The sequence below is a fragment of the Ambystoma mexicanum genome, chromosome 1p (assembly GCF_040938575.1).
Source record: "Ambystoma mexicanum isolate Mex_15411 chromosome 1p, UKY_AmexF1_1, whole genome shotgun sequence".
Taxonomy (NCBI): Eukaryota; Metazoa; Chordata; class Amphibia; order Caudata; family Ambystomatidae; genus Ambystoma; species Ambystoma mexicanum.
In genome coordinates, this window is record NC_090921.1 from 297015751 (window position 1) to 297037603 (window position 21853).

General features: G+C 45.3%; 1 pseudogene; it reads right to left on the reverse strand.

Moving 5' to 3' along the window:
• Positions 1–8834: 8834 nt before the first annotated feature.
• Positions 8835–17615, reverse strand: LOC138569381 (phospholipid hydroperoxide glutathione peroxidase-like; annotated as a pseudogene).
• Between the last annotated feature and the right edge of the window lie 4238 nt (positions 17616–21853).

Below are 21853 nucleotides of genomic sequence, written 5' to 3' on the forward strand. Positions count from 1 at the left end.
GTCCCAGAATTCTAGAAGTACTGGGGCAGGGAAGAGGGCTGAGGAGGCATGCAGTTTTAACAGTCAGGCAATCTCCCTCCTCTGCATACACCTCTCAAACTCGAACCAAACAACCACAATCCTGAAACACAGCAAACCACACAAACTTCACTACACTGCAACAACAAAACAAACCACACAGACTTGCACAACAGCACATGATGACTACCGACCGAAAAACACCCCAAGCCCAGCCAACGGAACCACCAGGCTGAGGCTGCCAACAGCACATCACTGCTATCTTGCACTTTTCCAGCTCATTCCCACTAACACCACCCCTCCCACTTTCTTTTTTCAAAGCCGCCCGAGCGCCAGGGGACCACTCCGGTGGCGATAGGCTTCATTGTTAATGTTAAAGGATATTTATACCGTGCACTAACAGCCCACACCTGAGGGAACCTGAGAGGCATAAAAGGCCCCCATCAGGTGTAGGCAAGTGAAAGGAGCTGGAACACTTGCTGGAGTGCAGGCAGTAGCAGTGGAAGCAGAAAGAAGACACAAGGCTGGGAAACCAAGCAGAAGTGGGAGAACAAGAGGGGCGCCGGAACCTGGAGACAGGAGATTTCACCTGCATGTTCTGAGAGAGGCCCGTTTCCACCCCCCCAAACTCTGAAGTGCAGCGGAAGACATTCAGGAGAGATCGGTTTTCACATGTGAGCCGGATTGCTGTGGTTGCCAAGCTGCTGGAGTGCAGGAGATTGAGGCAAGCAGCAATTGCCAAGCTGATGGACTCAGGAGTATGAGGAATGCCCAAAACATATTTCCAGACAGGAGACACCTGTTCAGGAGAACGGTGTGGGTCCGAATAGACTCAGTAGAAGTCATAGTGGAAGTCTGAAAAGTAGTGCTACCCACAGAGCAAGTGTTTAAGAAGCCGGTGAGTGAAGCAGTGTTCTAAAACATTGCACAAGCCTTGCCAGTAACAGTAACCAGCTCCTTCGCAACTCACACAAGACTTTAGTGAGTAGAAGTTGTTTGTAGTATTGAAAATCCTCTGAACAATGGAATTGTAATACGTGCATAAAGCAAAGAGCTCTTACTCGCGTAAGAAGCCAACGTTACCAAAAACCCATTTTTCTGCTATTCAAAGACTATTACTGTTCGAAAGAGTGGTCATGCGTCCCTAATTAAGATGAGGGAACGCTGGCAAGACCATTTCCGAACATTTTACTTTGACAATACTAGAGTTACAATCTTTGCCGAGAGAAAACTACATTAAAGGATGCTCACGTGTGCCCAATTGTGATTTCACAAGGATGCCTGAACTCCTTTTCTTCTATGGGAATACAATTACATTTCCATCTTTAAAGCTTGAAATCTACAGAGCGGTTGTGTGTGTCTAATTGTAGTTTCTACTGAAAGACTGAACCTTATACTTCATATAAAAGTGACATACTTTTCTTCCACAAGACGTTAAAGAGTGTAAACTGTTGACGATAAGAACCAGCATTGACCAAGTCAAGAGGCACCCCATTCTAACAGCAAAACCAACGTTTCTCAGAATTTAAAAGCAATCCAGCAATACTGTAAAGTTACCAACAGTTAATTGGCCTAAACCAACAGTGTGAAATTACCTGAAGCTAAGAGAGCGACATTTAGGCTTCTGGGTAATTGTTGGGCTGAAAGGTACAAGTAAAGTTGGGGGAAGGGGAATTGGCTGCTTGCAAAGACTATTTTGAAGCAGACCCAACCTGTAATGCCAAAGACTGTGGAAGCCAGAGAGAAGGGAGTCGTAAAGGCAAACCCAGGTTGTTACCATGGCAGGTAGAGGCTGCCCCTTTGAAGAAATTATTTTCTGGAGGAACAGTGTCTTGCCTACCTGAGGAGGTTGAAATGCTTTGAAAATCTATCTGGTCTAAAAGTCATTGAAGCTGTGGCACTAGTCCAAAGAATTGAAACTAAAGAGTTATATCTGGTTGGCTCATCAGTAGATGCTACATGCAGTTGTCAATACCAATGTGAAATACTGTGGGACAAAGGTGACTGGTCTCATGGTAACAAGTAGAAACAGCACTATTAAGAAGTCATCCTGACAAATACACTATTTGAATGTTGAAACAATAATTCAAGGAATCCCTACTGTTAACCAAGAAGGGTGTATTGACAGTGTGGCCATCGTATTTTCTTTTGAACTGAACTGGCAATCCTTCCTGTTGGAGTGACAAAGCATTTGACAGGATTACCATTGGGGCTGTTTTAGAGGAAGCTATCCACTTTCTACTTCTAGCAAAAGAGATTTGCTGGCAGTGGTACATTTTTTGATCAACTTTTTCCTTTTAATTTAGTTCTTGAAGTTTTAAAGTCAGACATTTTCTTTCTCTGATTGAACATTTAAAGTGAATTTGAATCCTGGGGAAGAGAAATCTGCCAGGTCATAAGGTCATTTAGGAAATATGAATGTTTGTTATGTCGTGTGTTATTGCCATATCTTTTCTTTATGCATTTGTTGTTTAGTGTGAGTGCCAGTTACCATGTGTTAGAGTGTAGTCCTTTAGCTTTAGGTTAGGCAGGGAATTCCTCAGCAGAGTAGGGTCATGGAGTTATTTTGATATATTTTCTTTTATAATAAAAATGGCATATTTTGGGAAATCCTCAAACAGTTGTCCACCTTGCATTACTGACCCCAGACAGTTCTCACCGCGGATTGTGTCCTTTATCTTGCTGTTTCTTTGTTTGGTGCCAAACCTATTAACACTGGCATCAACAGTGATGAAGGTCCTGAGCCCACAGTTGAAAGGTTGAAGGCAGGTGGCTTGGAGAGTGCTCGTCTTAATCATTTTAAGGCATCACTTGGGGTAGAGTCCCACGCAAATTCCGGTCTTATCTTGAGAAGAATTAGCAGATCTGTTTTATTTGGGCACATCCGCTGGACCTAAAAATACTTTATTGCTTGAAGCTGGGACATTGATGATGGCACTCAGCAGGTTCAGTGTTTTGGCTTGATGCTTTTGGCTGATATACACTTGAGGGGAGGGGCGTTGCTAGGTCTTGAAAAAGATCCAGGGATACGCCAATTTTAGGACTTGGGCTAGCTAGCCTTTTGGTTGCAGCCCCTAAGCTTCTATCTGGGGATACAACCAAAAGACCTGGGGCTATAGTCCCCCTATAACTCTCCCCATCTGCTGGAGTGTACAGAATAGCATTGTAGTTCTCATTTGGCTTCAATATGTTAGTAGGTCATCCTGAAAGTAGCCAACATTACAGACGTCACCCAGCAGCCAGGCCATCATTCTCTGAAAAACGGAGTCTGTGGAACAGAAACAGAGCCTGAATGTCTTGAGGGATTTTTTAAAAAAAAAGAGTCATGGAGCTTTATCTGGCATTCCTCATGTCGAGCCCGATAAATTATTTTAGAGTATTTGGATACATTTGAAAATCGGCCTATCACAAATTCTTTGTTGAAGCTGTGCAAATGTCTACACAGTTCTCCAACAAAAAGTTTGAATTATTTTACTTCCCATTGTTTTTGAAGTTGGAAGTGATTTTTTGGGGGGGGGGGGAGGGGAGTAAAACTTTAAGTCCAATTCCCATAGGAGTATTGGATACAAGAGTAAAAATGCTTTAACTGAAAAACTGAATTGTCGCACCTACTTATTCATGCACATTAAAAGATATATTCCAATGATAGATGATGTGCTAGGCACCATTATTAGATGTCTCACTAACAGTTTTTAATTTGTTGGTGTTAAAAATGTTCTCTTCATTGCTGATTTGATAACAAAATGAGTTGCCTCTTTGATAGCAATTGAAATGCCTCTACATGTGTTTCTCCACCATGTTGGAGGGGGATCTTCAGGAGGTCCCAGATCTCTAGAAAGGATATTATAAATAAAGTTGTATTCTTAAATATACAAAAGCTATACATAACCAATCATGCTACAAACCTCACCCTAACCTAGGGTACCATAATGTAGCAAACAAAAACGGATTACTGTTCTCAAAATGAAATGCTGACTTGTGAAACTACAACCCAATAACACTGGTGAAAAACATTGATATTACATTATTCGAGTCAAATAGCCTCGTCTGAAACCAAATACTGTCATTGCTGCTATTTTGATAATATAAAAGAGCACAGGATTTCCTACCTTGTTGGATTTTACTTCCCCAGGAAGAACTATTAACTTCTATGTGTTGCGATTGACAGTTCTAGATAGAAAGTGCAATGAATCTTGTGTTCCTAAATTGAAGGAGATACAGTATTTTTAGTGAAGGGCAAGTCCAAGGTTGCGCTAGAGTAGTCTCAGACAGTATAATTGTTCATCTTACCTTTGAATTTGAGATTCTTTTGTGCTTAAGGAAACCTGGATATGCCAGTCCTATGTTAGTTGCAGCCACACGAATTACCCAAAAATCAAAATAGCCACCACTTTTATATATTCTTTTGTGAGGTCAGCACGTTACAGAATGTTTGTGTGGACACTTCGCATTTGCTGCCATTTGTAGTTGCCAAAGTGTTGGTGCTATTTCCTGTTCTTTATCTGGTTCTAAAATAGCTTGGACTTTTTTGAGTTACATCATGGCAGAGCATTGTGGTGCTAATAATTATCTGCTTTGATGTAAGGGGTATGGCATTCTTTTTACCAGGTATTCCCCTGCCCCCTTTTTTCTGGGTTGCAATGGAGCCAGAATCTTCTGTTGCATTATTCCCCCATTGCCTCCCTCTACATCAACTGCAGTGCTAGTCCACGAGACGGCATGGGGGTGGCCAAGACACAGAGCCATAATGGTTATATAGGAGTATATTTTAACTATGGGAGTGTATTTCTTTTGAAGGTCCCAGTGGCAGACTGCTCGAGCTACATCAGTGGAATACATCCCCTTAGTTGACAGCAATCTAGAATATTCCATATGCGACAGGTAAGCTAGGCATGCATTTAAAGGCAGTAGCAGGGAAACCCAGATTGTGAACATTTGACAGTATCTGGGAGACCTGGCAAACAGTAGCTGCTCAGAGGGGGCACGAGGAAGCACCCCAAGGGGCATGCTGGACTATAACCATCCTTCCACAAACCTCCTTCCCTTCAAAATAAACTGGGGTTCAGTTGCTTGTTCGGATTGGGTCCTTGCTCCGTGGCAGTGTAACACCCCCCCAGCATAAATGGGGCTGGCATTGATTGGGGTTACAGTCCCATGGTTATGCCATCACAATAGAAAGTCTCCACGAGAGGTTGGAACATGGCTTAATGTGTATGTGCCCATTGCTGTTAGAGCAGTAGCTGGTCTACCTCGTTAATATTCAAGAGACAGCTATGGAACAATCTTTCGTCCCCCTTCCCCAACCTCCTCCAGGCAGCTGAAGGACATGGATACTTTGCAAGTGACCATTGAAAACACAGGGACCATAGATTTGAGGAAGGAGGCAAATTAGAGATGGCACGGATCCCTAGGAAGGCTTCAGGCAGCCCCTCGGGTACTAGGCAGCATGGTACAATGTTACTCCAAGACAGCCACCAAGTCCCAGGCCACAGTGGAATCTGGAGGAGCAAGAAATGGTCAGGGTATCTTGAAGATGCAGCCATGTCTTCGCAGGAGAGTAAGGGCCTGAGCGCTGGCAGGCAGCCAAGTGCCTGCCCACCGAGCAGGTCCAGCGTGAGTGACCGCCACTCTAGTTCTCAGGAGTATCATTCCATTCCCCACCAGTCTTGGACACTGCATCAGTGCCAGTGGAGTACTACTGCATCAGTGCCAGTGGAGTACTGCAGTAAGATAACAGAATTTCATGGAGACCGACCCGGCACAGCAAGAGGCAGCACCAGGGTGAGAGTGCACCCGATGACAGTGCAGGCTGGAAATAGACTTCAGCTTGGGCACACTGGCAGTCGAAAAGCCTCATGTTAACCAACGGAGTCTAGAGCAGCTGACTCGCGAGGGGCTCCCTCTTTTGAGAGAGGGCATGTAGGCTGACAAGGGATGCTCTGCCCAAGTGATACCCAGATATGTGGGCCAGGGGAGGGGAACTCTATAGCGATCTAAGAATTCATTTACGGTTTTTAAGTGCAAAATGGTACCAACTGGCTGTCTATTGATAGAATTAGTAGAAACCCTCGGTGTAGCCAATCTTCTGTTGTCCATGAACTGATCATTGGGTAAAGGTACATTAAATATATGTTTAGGATGTGGGGCCTGCCTGCCATATTAAAAAGACAAACTCTGGCAAAAAGCCAGCACGATCAGATGTACCTTACCTGCTCTCATCACTGGTTGCCTAATGAGTCATCAGGGCAGAAATGACCCGAGCTTCGGCAACATACTGGGTGCTTCCCCCCCAACTCCTCCCAGACTAAAACTAGGGCGGCTATTATCCCCAGTCCGGACAAGAACATGCAAACGTTCTATAGAGGTGGGGGGGGTGGGGGTGTGGGGGGGGGGGGGGGACATGCTCTGTCCAGTCAACATTTGCAGATGTATAATAAGGCCTTGTATTGGTGCAATTGAAGAGTCTTGGTGAATGCCACAGTTCGCCTTGGACCACATTCAAATCACTGGGCCATAGGCAGTTCAGGTCTCAAGATTAGGCATCCTGAAAGTCCGAACAGCCATTGTATAACACCAGCTTTGGCAGCAAGTCCTAAATAAGATTAGGAGGCAAAGGTATTTCAAATATTAACACAACCAAAACGAGGCCCAAATGAGGATAGAAAACATTTAATCTTAAACATCCTTTCATACTGCTATGCTGGACACTTCCAATTTGAACTTCTACCAAGTTGGTAGAATAGCAACATAACCTATGTCTAAGTGTTGCTAGTTTTTGTAGGCAGCTCGAACCAAAGCACAGCTTCTGTACCCTTGCCAGGCCAAACTTCCTGCCAGCTTGGCTAAGACCAGTGGTGTCCCAACAATCGACAAGTTGCTTCGCTCCTACCCAGGTTACTATCAGTGTGCCCAAATCACTGGTTTATGTAATCACATGGTGAAGTATTCACAATCGGCCAGGTTGTTGGCCTCTAGGTCCAAGTTTGGCCATTTGCCAGGCAGTGTGAGCAGGCACGCTAGGCTACTCTACCACTTCTCTAGAATATCCGAGAACCAAAAAACAGTACAGCATTCTAACTTTTCCCCAACCAGCTCTTGGACCGCATATCAGGGATGTCATTTCACCAAAATGCCAGGTGTAGCAGAAGTATCACACGACTCTTGACCCCCTGATGACATCACAGGAAGTGATGTCATTTGACCCACCCCGAAGTGATATTGTGGGAAGCGATGGAACACGACCGTTCACAAAACAGGATGTAGCATCACATAGCATTGTACACTATGGAAAATATGGTTACGATAGCACTATAATGTGATGTATATTTCATACAAGAATGGATCACCATATGTATCGTTAAGATCAGTGTGTATGGCCCATATTACCAAATTACTGTGAATGCAAGCAGATGTCCATGACCAAATGATAATGATGTGTTATTATACAGCACTAACGCTTAAGCGCTTTATATAGAAAAAATATACACCCAATATCACCCAACCTGTGTTGGTACTCTTATGGACCTCAGAAGGATGAAAGACTGAGTTGAGGCGTTTAAGAACAGACTAAATCAGCGACTCGCCCCCTGAAGTGTGCCTGAAATAAACCTGTAATGGGTCTAGCAATTATTGTATAGAAGGTCAGAAAGACACATTTGGTATTCCTATTCTTTCTTATTTAGGGTCAGTGCTGAAAGTGTTAGACTTGTGGCCCTCATGTTGTGCTTTTTTTTTCCAGGGGCCTGAACAATAAAGCAGCCACTCCAGAAGTAAAGAGCCACATGGTGCTGGCCACAGCACAGGAGCTTGCATTAAAAAAAAAAAAAAAAAAAAAAAAAAAAACACACTCTGGCGACCCCTAAATGACGTCCCTGCCGCATATGCATATGCAAAAAAAGTCAATAGTGATGGGGGAGGAAATATCTAGCTGGCGGCAAGCACAATGTATGCTCGTCTTCCCCTTTGCTGTAGAAAGCCAACCATAAGACTGGTCCTGGCCATGCAAGTTTGAAACCCCATTATTCTCCCTATAGGCTTGTCAGCCTCTGCATGGGTGGAGACATGGTCAACTGGCCAAGGTGGTGACTGGTCTCTGGCAACCTTGGCTCTCGTAGGCTTCACGCGTTCTATAACGCTCCTCAAATCGCTTACCTTCCTGCGCCTTCCTTTGCTCATCTGACACAAATGGGAACACCTAAAAATGGGAAAAATAGTTGGAATATTAAAAACCGAGTCACATGAAATGTCAAATTAAACCATGGCGACTATATGTGATAAAGTAAACCCGTACTGTAACCCATCTTGAATAAACTGACAGCTGGGTGGAAACCTCTTATGCACAAGAGAAGGTTCCTTACAATAAAACATGGTTAAGAAGGGCGTGAAATCTGGACCACTTACAATGAATTGCATGGTCTCCCCACCCTTTGCTGGTGTAGTCCAATATCACCCCCCTCCTTCTCCCATAAAGCTATATGTGCAGCATGCACTATTCAGTTTTGTTTTTTAAACAACTGGGGTACTTAAGAATGTGAACAGGCGGACAGACTTCTGTGAAGTTCAGCATGCTGTATAATGCATTTTTGTTTGCATGACATTCGGTTTTTAAATCCAGTTTCCTTTTGCACCTCAGTTGCTCTCCTTTGCCCAGTAAATGCATTTGTTAAGTCCATAGTGTATTACAGGCGTTGCTCTTTGGTGCTTAACCCAGGCAATACAGCCAGACACGTATACAAAAACGTTTTGCCAGCCAACAGTACTGATAGAAGCTAAAAGTAAAAACAAACTAATACAAATAAAAAACACAAGAACTCGGGGTTTATACAGGATTCACATTTTATTTGTAAATTCCACCACATGATCACTCCGTATGTAGAAAAGTGCAGCTCCGGGCTGCTAGGTGCAGTCTTCCCCAGCGTGTGCACGCCACACACTGTCCGGTCTGCCCCACCCTGGAATCGGTTTGGAGACAGACTTTCATCGCTGCTGGGAATGAAGACTCCAGGTTCAAGCAACCAGGAGGCAGAAGTAAATAAAGGAGGCGCATTAAAGATAAGTGGGCAGATCTTTCTCAATCACCTACAGACAAGGGAGCAAACGAAGAAAAGAGTCAAGAAAGAGTGCAGACACACATGGAGGCAACGCTACAGTACAACAGGTTCGGACTAAATCCACACCCACCTAGCAAAATGGTGCCCATCCCCATCTGAGTGGGCAGCCAGAACATACCAATCAAAAGATGGCCATACAAGGCTGAAGGTGGCAACTGCACCAAGCCTACCCTCAAATCACGTCCACACAAGCCCCCCCCCTATATCAGTTGCAGACCTTCAGCCAGCCAAACACTTCATCTAGGCCCAAGCTATAGCCAAAAAAAAATGCATGCAGTCCTCAGCCTCTCAATTACATCAGGGCTCGAAAAGAAATTAACTTGCATTGGAGATTAGAACCATCCATGGTACACCCAACCTTTCTCGAGGGTATGGGGATGCTTGAAACTTACTGCAAACAAACTGTTTGAAATTAATGGCAAAGGAAAGTTACTGTGGGTGGCAGCATTGTGCCAAATAGGAAGTGTGCTTATGGAGACATGCATTATTTTACAGAAAGCACGGATCACCACACGTCCAGTGCATTTCTCTAGGTAGAACATGTAAACGAAGGCACTACTGAGATTTAACAGTTTGCCAGACCTGCATGCAGGTGGGACAGGCACCTCCCACGCTCAAAATTACAACAGAGCTGCACTCTGCAAACGTTTAATGTTGGAGGAATTGCCTGGAAGAGAACAGAACAGGAGTGTTCCACTACAAGCCAGGGCCAGTTCCCAAACGGGCAAGCGCTGAATAGCTCCCTAGTGACAAATGTGAGACACTCGAGGTTGAATCCCAGCCCTTTACAAAGTAGCCTTTATGGGCAGCTTTCTGAAAACTGACAGTAGGGGCACCGTAGCCCAACGTATAGTTGCCTACCCACGCCATCCCCACCACCCCTGATGGAACAAAAGAAACTTACCACCGGGTCGTCCATAGGGCTAAATCGCTTCACCACGTGGCCATCTCGGTCAATTAGGAACTGGGGAGCCAAAACAGAGAAGGGATGTAAGAGGACTAATGGAGGTAGAGTATGGGCACCAATCAACTACCAGTACTCCGGGGTGGGTAGGGAGATGCCACACAAAGGCGCCAACTAGAAAGGTGTGATGGGTAAGGAGCTATTGGAGCGGGGGTGGGTGTTCGTGGACAAACTCAGCAAGGAACAGGTGATGTGGATGAGTGGGGCTGTACACAGCTTGTAACAAGAGCAGCATGGAGTGGGCTGCAGAAGCTCAATTGACTTAATCCAGCCGAGTGTTAAATGGCCATGTGCCACTCCAGAATGTGGAACCATTCCACCACACGTTCAGACTGTTTGAGGCTTCCTGCATGGGGCGACTTGCAGTTATAGTTTAAATGGCCATGTGCCGATTTACTGGTGTAGGCCGCACTATCCAAAGGGAGCGTCAAAGCACACACCAATGGGCCATTTAAACATGGATGTACAGAGTGAGCCAGCTTAAATATAGGTGGAGTTTACAAAGTTCAAGAATGGCGCTGAGGATGCAATAAAGCCCCTCTAGTCTCGTGGAAAACTACATACAGGCTAGCAGTCATCAAGGCTGCATTGCCACAGTTAATGGGGACGATATACAAGTGCAAAAGAGTAGGTCTGCATGGGGCCACAAAAGGCTGTTCTGCAAAATCCAATGCCACCTACTTCCCAAGCCACCCAAAGAGAAAAATAGTCAGTGATCGCCCCCGCCCCCAACACATAGTTCAGCCTTTCTATGGACCGACATTAAACTGCAATAGCGAGCTTTAGGAGGTTCCAGTACCAACGCACGGGAGTAGCCCAACACACACTTGACATACAAGGATCTCGTTCGGAAATGCAGAAATTAAGCAATCAAAGTCATGCAGTGTAACGAAGGGGCAGACAACGTAAAGATACGAAGCACAGGATATTAAACAAATTTGTTGTAAAAAGGTCAGGTATGCATCTTACCTTTGTGAAGTTCCATTTAATAGCACTAAGGAACAAACAAAAACAAAATTACCCCAGGGCCTGGCTAAGATGGAAGTATTCTACAGGTATGCTTTGCAGGGTTCCCTGAAAACCTTTACAGGACACGAAGAAACAAACCAAAAAACATGTCCTTATAACCACCACCACCACCCCCCCCCCCCCCCCCCACATATATAATCATGACATTTGCTTTGCCCTGGCTGGTCGCGACGTGTGCACACCAGTTATCGCATGTGGCTTCCCTGGGCAGGTGTTTACGTGTCACAGATAAGCCTCTTAAGAGGAGTAAATAGTTCAGTTCGAGAGATGGAGCAGGTTTCAATGGCGAGCTTCTGGTGGTGGGGAGGAGGCACAACATCCATCTAGAACCAGAAGTGCCACAGCCAAGACTCTTGGGGAAGAAAGCAAAGCACCACATTGCTGCACAACTAAGCTTCTGGGTAAGCCGATAAGTGCACGTCACAAGGAAAGACTGTCCAGCCCCACCCCTTTCCGTCAAACAATTCATCAGGGCTCCAATGTGTCCCATGAAAGTGAACCAAAAACACAACTCCCAGGTTTGCTAAATAAAAACCCGTAACTGGAATACTGGTATCCCAGGAACGCTCATCTCCCGACCCAGATGTAAAGGGCACCATGGTGGCATGCAGTCTGAAGATAGAAATCAGCAGGCGATTGCTATGCAGCCGTCTCGGAGAAAGTCCTGCCGGAGGTCAAGCGTTCTGCATGTATTCCTCAAACGGGTAAGCAAAATCATAAACACATTTCACAATATTCTCCAGCAGTGGCGGCCGAGTTCTGCCACTCCACTTTCCTGGACTTCGGGTACCACGAAATACTGGAGTGATTTGCTTCACAGGGCAAGCTTCTTTCACTCGTGCAAACCTCAGTTACAAACACCAAAAATATTCAGTGCACAAAAGAACATGGTCAGGCCAGGGGCAATGCAAAACAGCTGCTCAATGCAGGTGTAGGCTGGTGTGTGGCAGGGGATTGGAGTACCATGGCTGGTCACCTCTCCCTCATACTGCCAGTCTCAGCCTATGGTAAAATGCAATACCTACCGACCCCCAGTCAGATACAGAAAAAGGAACCGAGACTACACCCCCTAACCCCCCCAACACCAACTGGACCCAGTACAACCAACACAATGCTGCCGGATCAGAATGCATTTCGATTGGATATGGGAGGAGCGGGGGCAGGGATGTTGCCATTGACAATTCAGTAGTATTTGGTATAGCAGCCAGCATGAAAGGTTGCTGAAAAAGTAAATTACTGAACGTTTAAGTTGTCTGTGCAAAGTCCATTAAAAATAAAAAATGAATACCTCCACTCCCATCAACCACCCTACATTTGTAGGCTCACTCAGAGAAAAGATCGTCACTCAAAAAGCCAAGTCACAAATCAAAGGCGAGTGCCCGAAAGCATCTGCTCACCATGCGTTGCACCTTGTTCACCAAGTTAATTGAACAGATAGGTGGGGCTCCACCAGAGCAAAGTAAATCAAGAGGCAGACTAGATTCCAACACTCAAGCACTGCAGTAGATGCCTACAGCACACAAGGCACATTGACACATAGGGCTGAAACTAGAACTTCCTTGGACCTCTACTCACAAAATAGTGCAAAGTGTTACTGTAGCAAAACAGTTATAAAAGAAAAAGGGTCAGCATCATTCCACCTCATGCTAATATGCGAAAACAGACTGAGCAAAGACTACTGCAGTGACCGTGTCCCATCAGGGCAGACAAATTATATTTCTAAAAAAACCTTCCTAATTTTTTGTATTAAAAAAGTGGCAGAGATCAAAAGGTAGACATACATCTATTCCTGAACCTACCATACAGAGCTTGAAACATCTTAGATGACGCAACACACACGCGCACACACACACACACACACACACACACACACACACACACACACACACACACACACTATAACGACTTAAAAACCAAAGTGTGCAAATGCAGGAGGATGCCTAATGAACTCGCCTTTGAGAGAAGTCTCCTAAAAATGAATGATGCTAATGTCAGTAAAGGTTTGCACCATTTCGTGAGCCACAGTTCCAAGGAAGCCCTCATAGTCCTCTACACTTTAACACATCTCACACAAGCAGCGCTTATTTACAAGCAACACTTCCAATTACATGTTGGGATGGCCGAGTAGGCCAGGTAGCACTACATTCAAGTTGCCACTATGGCAAATCTGTATTTAGTGGATTAGGTTTACAAACAAAATCTGCCCCCAGCAAACCAAACTACAGAGCGCTAGTCAGATCTGCATGAAGTGGGCAAAGCTGCCGACAGGGGAGTGGTTCATAGACTGCACTCACTCGCCAAGGGTGCCCCCGCCTTTGGGCTGTTTCTTCATCCACTTCCACAGAGGGTGGGCCCCATCACCGTTGACGTCTATTTTGCTGAACATGTCAAACTGTACATTATACCCGGCTGCAAAGGCTTTAATCTGAGCTTCGTCCCCGGGTTCCTGAGAGTGAAACAAACACGTGTCAGCATGCAGATACATTCACAACTGCAATAGCATTCAGCACCACCCCCCCCCCAAACGCATACAGGCAGATAAACAAGTTACGCTGAGCGAGATTCACCCATCCAACGGACCCCAGAGTGCCTATTATGAGCTCCAAAACATACCTGTTTACCAAACTGGTTGCAGGGGAAGCCCAAGATCCGTAAACCCTTCTCAGCATAACTGGCGTGAAGTTGAACAAGCTGAGTGTAGTTCACGGGGGTCTTTCCTCATTTGGAGGCTACGTTGACAATGATGCAAACGAACCCCCTGAAAGGAAGAAAAGCAGTATTTCAGGACATGAGGTGGCACACTTCTCGAGATGCAAAGGCATTTATTTTTCAGAACTGGCAACATCTACAGTTGCCATCGGGTCTTTTTCCTCCCTTGGTCATTACTGGTCAGATATTTATATTCCTTTCTCATGACCCTCTTCCAAATCTGCACGTGTGGCTTCCATGCCCTCACATAGCACCCCCTCTAAATGCTCATGCCCGCCCTGCATCCTCAACCCATTACCAAATGGCATTCTATCAATTTTAACCACAGCCTTATTTAACGCCCTTGCGCCCCCCCCGCCCATGTTCCACTGGTGGTTCCCCTCGCACCATCCGCCCCCCCAATCAATCCCCTTACACACAGGCTCCCAACACTGCCATGTGTAAATCCTGTGCATCGCAGAGACCTGCATCACCCTCCATTACGGCACATTCAAAACATACTGGCTGGCTTAATGGCTATGGGAGTGATGAAGTGAAACACGTGTGTATAGGCGCGTTGCAGATGCCAGATCATGAAAAGGATGGAAAGCTTAAGGGCATTTGATAGTGTAATGAATGGACGAAAAGACTGAATAAACTAGGTAAAGGAGCGAGGATAGATGGAGGCATGAGAATGCGCCGCTGGGTGAAAGCGAGAGGTCAGCAGTGTGAAGTCCACAACAAGGTTGGGCCACTGAACTCCAGGTTTACTGTTCAGCAACCAGGGAGCTTGAGCGTGAGACAGCATATGCGTTAACAAAAGACTACAACATGGCAGGACGAACACATTGCCCTTCAACAGCAGTCTGCAGTCCTGGTTTTCAGGGTGCATATCCGTGGGGCGACTGAATGGCGCACATCGGCTGCTCATTCGACCAGCTCTGTCCTAGGACAGGGTTGACCCAATTGTTAGCTATCCAGACCGAGGCAACTTCTGGTGCCAGCGGTCAGAGGCACGTGAGAGGGCACTGGCTTAAATGCATTAAGCATTCTAAACTATTCAAGGTCAGTGGTGGCCGGTGAACACTTTCTGGGGTGCGACATTAAATGAAGGCAAGGAACCTAGCGTAGACTGGGATCCCCAAGCATTGGCAAAGCCAGTGGATGGCTTAAGTGAATTGCATTTTCCATGTATATAGGTTTAAATGGGTCTTTGGCCCCATTAAGAAAAGGCCCGCCTCAAAAAACATGTATGCTGAAGGGACAGTCATGGCCTATTACGTGAACTGTTAACCTCTGCTGGCTGATTAATATACTAATAACATTTGAAAATCTGCAGCCAACATGACGACTCCAGCTTACTCGCCCTGCTACGAAGAACCATAAAATGCTTTTTATTGACGGCATGATGGGTGGTGCAAACATGAGCTCATGTCAAGGAATAACACAGCACAACCCAGGGTTAAAAAGATGCTACACGAGACCATGTGTATGTAGGCATGTACTGCTTGTCAACTATTGTATGGAGTAAGATGGAATGTGTTACACCAAGACCCAGCGCCAGTCTACCTGCCATGACCATGCAAACAGTGCATCAACATTCATGAAAACATGCTAGTTCGAACAGACGCAAGGAAGCCAAGATACCATGTTGGACACAGGCCCATTTCCAGCTTCGAAACATTTTAGCAGTACTCCCTATTCCCAAGTGCCTCAGGGCACCTGAAGCAGCTACCCCGAGTACTGACCTATAAGTTCATACTTAAGAGCTCAAGTTCCATGTTTATCACGAGCCCAGCAACCAAGCCCCCCCCCCCCACCTCAGTTGCAAAGTGTAAAAATTCTGCAAGCAGATAGGGCTGGGGAGACAGTGCGGTTCACATACATCACATTGTATGCTTTCAGCACCCAGCCCGTTACAGACTTTAGTAACAATATGGATTTTTTTTCCTGCCCTCCCTGCCACAGCATTTAGTAATTTAACGTGGATTACCCCAAAGAGCTCATTTCACGAAATAATTGATATGGAGCAGCCAATTGAGAAGTAAAAGCAAAATGTTCAAAGTGAACTTACAAGGCAATTCATTACTCAGTATATGGAGACACTTTTACTAATGTAATTTGGGATAGACTTGAGATGGGCTGAAACGATTACACAAACTAGACATTTTGAAAAAAAGTGGGCTACACCCCAAAAAGAAGTACACACACAAGTAGGTTATGGCTAACTAATGTTAGAACTATGATAATTGCTGCAGATATGAGCTTGGAAAATTCTCATTTTTAAAGAGATAACCTACTGTAAACTACATGAATCAGTTTGACCTCGTTCTATATAACTTTTTCCAATTGATGCTCTGTCCTGATGTTGGGTATCATGCTCTTTAAAGTTGGGTCACTCACAAACCTTTGATTGGAACATATTAAGAAGCCCTTGGTGAGTGTTTTGGTAATGCGGATACCAGGCTGTGAAATGTGTAGGCATTTATATTAGGAGCTGTAACAAACGTATCCTTTGCCAGGAAACTTACTGCCCACCTGTTTTTTCCACTATACCAATCCATGTTCATGAGCTCCAGTTCATGAGTTGATGAAGATTGTAACGCATAGGAGTATTTTAGCCTTTGTTTTTCACAATAATATACACCGACTGCCTGCACCTTCACCCTCAGCCACCGGAACTGCCAAACCTAGAAAGACACCACACAAACCCACACTTGCAAGCCCTTTAGCACTGCATTCAAGTCACTCCATATCCAGGGAAGGGGCACCTGAAGCTTACATGCGAGTCAGCTCTCCCCTCTAGCAACCACGTACCTCCCTTTTTACTCCTTAGCCATTAAATGTACCCATGTGTATAGTGGGCAAATTGTACGTCTCCTTTTGTATCTTCATCCTCACCACCTAATATTCCACCAACTCATATACAATAACCGACTGCTTATAAAGCACCATCCAATGCAAATGCCCTCATTGACAGTGTTGATTTCTTGCCCATTTAATTCATAAGATGGGCATTTGGATGAATATACGGTCTGCGGAACACAGGTCCGCATCCAGTCACTATAGGATTGAGGTGGACAGGCTCTTACCCCTACAGTGGAGGCACAGAGTCTGTAGCAATTACAGCACCCCCGCCCAGAAGCGGGGAGCCAAGTCCAAGAGTCTCTACCAAGGAGAAAATGTTCACAATGTAAGCAACTAGCCAGCCATAAAAAGTCCCTTTCCACCTCAATTCTATGCATTGAAACAGCACACCACGATTTACTCTCCACGAGTCCAACATCACTAGCGAACTGTTAATGCACATTTTGCACCTGGCTACAGTATGGTGCAAGAACCTGCTAGATTTAGTCCTAACCAGGAACTTGGGTGGATTCCATTTCTAGCCAGCTGGCAGCCAAGTTCCATTATCAGAAAAGCCCCAGTATCACCACGCTCAAAAATATCCTGGTTTACAAACTCTACATTAGAAGGAAGCACACTCCTGATCCAGGTCTGGGTTGTAAGACAATATGCAGCTGTGCAATAGCCCTGCTCCCCCATTTGCGGGGTCGTCACGCGGTCCGCTACAGTAAACACAAACCAAGGCCTGAACTAAGTGAAGCAGTCCCGTGTGCTCACCTGTATGCATCCAGCGATACCTCATTCCCATCGATATCTTTGGCCGAGAACTCGTAAATCGATTTGGCAGCTTTCCAGTCGTCCACTTGTGCACACTGAAACGAAAAGGAGAAGGGGGTTGACCTGTAATCTTCAGTGTGGAAGTAGCTGCCCGTGGGTGGTGGGGCAATCGCAAGTGTACCTTACAATCCGCCCCTGTGGAATGCAGATAAAAACATGCTGACGGAAGGCCAACATAAGAACTTTAGAGAACAGCCTGTGTGGCACCTCGCTCTGGAAGGAGGGAGGGCGTGAAATTACAACTACAGAAAGAAGTAGAACTCTTCCCTCACCCACTAACTTGCCACCCATTGCTCCACTATGGGTCCCACAAAACTCATCTGGAAGAAAATCCGTTTGCCCTGCACAAAAGAATCTACGAGTCATTGTTACATTGATTGCACAACTGCGCAAGCCAAGCACTTCCTTAAATGAAACTCAAACACCACATAACTGTGGGCCACAAGCAAGCCACTTGCTTCCAAGCAGGAGGTGAAAATGAAAGGTTTGCTGCTTAAATCGGCACAGTTGCCCATTCCCTCTCTGAGGAACTGTCTGCAATGTTGTGTGGTTACTGGCACTGGAAGAACAACCATACGTCCAAATAAACGTATAATGGGGAGTTAAAAGACCAAGGCGTGGTTTAAACCACAGAAACGGCCCATGGATGGATTTCATCACAGTTCCACTGGCTTTTGAAAAGTAAATCTTATGTTAAAAACTCACATTTAAGCAGGTTATGTATTGGTATTTATTTATATAGCACCCATACACAGGCAAGTGTTTCAAAGCGCTCGAGGAGGGTGGGAACATGGGGAAAAAACAGTCGCTCAGAGCCCTTGAAATTCTGGGAGGACAATAGTGTGCATAGGCAGAGTAAGTGCGTAAAAAGTAGAACAGTTTAAGACCGCAAATAGGCCCGACTGCGATTCTGCAGTTTTAACAGTTCAATTAATGGGTGAAGACAAGGGAAAACAGACGGACGATCTTCAGGCATGGTGCATACGGATCGAGCAAGTGCACAGAGCGTCAGAGGGAGGGGGGGGGGGAGGGGGATCAAGTGCTCCCGGTCGGTTGAGACTAGGGTAAGTGCAGAGAGCCAAGTGCACTGAGTGTGGGTGGGGTGTAGGGCACTGAGGCAAGTGCAAGAGAGGACTGGCTGAGGTGCCGGGGACCAGTGAGACTGAGGTGCGCCAGGCAGCCATTCAGCATGCTGTAAAGAAGAGGAGGGAGAGGGGAAAAAGCAGAGAACTAGGAAACAGGATAGGATAGAGGGAGAGAAAAGGAAACTCTTGAGGAGTTTTCGAAATTTAAGGAGCTCCAGCTCAAGCCGCAGGGCGGCCATTCCTGTGTGCTCCAGGTGGGGACAATCTCTCGAGCAATGGTGCCCGTTGAAGCAGACTCTGCAGATGGCTACCCCATAGAGCCTGCAGATTGAAGTTATATGATGGGTAGGATACCTACCCTCGTTTAGCAACATGGAAGATGCAGGTTTTTGTGGACCACAGGTTCCTGGGAGACATCACCATGCCTTCTTTGTAGGACAGATTGAGTGGTGAGAAAAGGGGGTATAACCTACAGCGCAATTGAACTTCTTGCCATAGGCACACAACCATTTTGCACAATGTAAGCAGCAGCCGAAAAACCCAACAATAGATCACCTTCTGCATAGATGTGTGAACTCCCTTCAGTATAGCAAGAGACCGTCGGGCATATCGCACATTGGTTACATTAAGGCGTTCTGGCATGGCTACCCCCTCGACCACCCTATGGGATGCTTGGGTGTAACAGAGTGCAAGATAAATCCAGGGCGGCGAGGGGGCGTTCTTCCCAGGACTGTTAGGGACGACCAAATAAACTCTGGCACAAGTTCTGGTTGATCAGATTTTGTAAAACCACTCTCTCCTTCAGCTAAGGAACCCCTGGAAGCTTGTAGGTCAGCTATGAAGATACTGCACCTGAAGGCACACGTATAGAACCATAAGACTTTCCATCAGAACATTAAGGAAACTGAAATGGTATGGTCAGACCCATATGCACCGAGCACATATGGGCAACAGGCGTAGGAACCTCACTTTGCCCCCCGTAGAGAGGTTTACAGTTTTATCACACATCCCAAGTGGACTGTGCGCAGTCAAGGATACTGAATATTAAATCCAATTGGCTTTAAAGTTAAAGTTAAATACACGTGAACTGCATGTAACAGCGATTTTGAGCAGTATCAGTGGTTCATGGTGGATATGGAGTGCTCTGAATATTGAATGACAGGGGAAAACCAGAAACCTGCAACGGTGGGGTACCAGGTTGAGCGACAGATGCGCACATGTTGCAGGTTTTGTCCTGCTTTTTGATTCTTGGGCACCCCCATACCTTATTGCAGATTTTTCATAAGATACACTGTTTCAGCATGCATACAGGATCGAGCTCTCGATTTACTTTACAACTGGGTAATTGTTGGGCTGAAAGGTACAAGTAAAGTTGGGGGAAGGGGAATTGGCTGCTTGCAAAGACTATTTTGAAGCAGACCCAACCTGTAATGCCAAAGACTGTGGAAGCCAGAGAGAAGGGAGTCGTAAAGGCAAACCCAGGTTGTTACCATGGCAGGTAGAGGCTGCCCCTTTGAAGAAATTATTTTCTGGAGGAACAGTGTCTTGCCTACCTGAGGAGGTTGAAATGCTTTGAAAATCTATCTGGTCTAAAAGTCATTGAAGCTGTGGCACTAGTCCAAAGAATTGAAACTAAAGAGTTATATCTGGTTGGCTCATCAGTAGATGCTACATGCAGTTGTCAATACCAATGTGAAATACTGTGGGACAAAGGTGACTGGTCTCATGGTAACAAGTAGAAACAGCACTATTAAGAAGTCATCCTGACAAATACACTATTTGAATGTTGAAACAATAATTCAAGGAATCCCTACTGTTAACCAAGAAGGGTGTATTGACAGTGTGGCCATCGTATTTTCTTTTGAACTGAACTGGCAATCCTTCCTGTTGGAGTGACAAAGCATTTGACAGGATTACCATTGGGGCTGTTTTAGAGGAAGCTATCCACTTTCTACTTCTAGCAAAAGAGATTTGTTGGCAGTGGTACATTTTTTGATCAACTTTTTCCTTTTAATTTAGTTCTTGAAGTTTTAAAGTCAGACATTTTCTTTCTCTGATTGAACATTTAAAGTGAATTTGAATCCTGGGGAAGAGAAATCTGCCAGGTCATAAGGTCATTTAGGAAATATGAATGTTTGTTATGTCGTGTGTTATTGCCATATCTTTTCTTTATGCATTTGTTGTTTAGTGTGAGTGCCAGTTACCATGTGTTAGAGTGTAGTCCTTTAGCTTTAGGTTAGGCAGGGAATTCCTCAGCAGAGTAGGGTCATGGAGTTATTTTGATATATTTTCTTTTATAATAAAAATGGCATATTTTGGGAAATCCTCAAACAGTTGTCCACCTTGCATTACTGACCCCAGACAGTTCTCACCGCGGATTGTGTCCTTTATCTTGCTGTTTCTTTGTTTGGTGCCAAACCTATTAACACTGGCATCAACAGTGATGAAGGTCCTGAGCCCACAGTTGAAAGGTTGAAGGCAGGTGGCTTGGAGAGTGCTCGTCTTAATCATTTTAAGGCATCACTTGGGGTAGAGTCCCACGCAAATTCCGGTCTTATCTTGAGAAGAATTAGCAGATCTGTTTTATTTGGGCACATCCGCTGGACCTAAAAATACTTTATTGCTTGAAGCTGGGACATTGATGATGGCACTCAGCAGGTTCAGTGTTTTGGCTTGATGCTTTTGGCTGATATACACTTGAGGGGAGGGGCGTTGCTAGGTCTTGAAAAAGATCCAGGGATACGCCAATTTTAGGACTTGGGCTAGCTAGCCTTTTGGTTGCAGCCCCTAAGCTTCTATCTGGGGATACAACCAAAAGACCTGGGGCTATAGTCCCCCTATAACTCTCCCCATCTGCTGGAGTGTACAGAATAGCATTGTAGTTCTCATTTGGCTTCAATATGTTAGTAGGTCATCCTGAAAGTAGCCAACATTACAGACGTCACCCAGCAGCCAGGCCATCATTCTCTGAAAAACGGAGTCTGTGGAACAGAAACAGAGCCTGAATGTCTTGAGGGATTTTTTTTAAAAAAAAGAGTCATGGAGCTTTATCTGGCATTCCTCATGTCGAGCCTGATAAATTATTTTAGAGTATTTGGATACATTTGAAAATCGGCCTATCACAAATTCTTTGTTGAAGCTGTGCAGATGTCTACACAGTTCTCCAACAAAAAGTTTGAATTATTTTACTTCCCATTGTTTTTGAAGTTGGAAGTGATTTTTTGGGGGGGGGGGAGGGGAGTAAAACTTTAAGTCCAATTCCCATAGGAGTATTG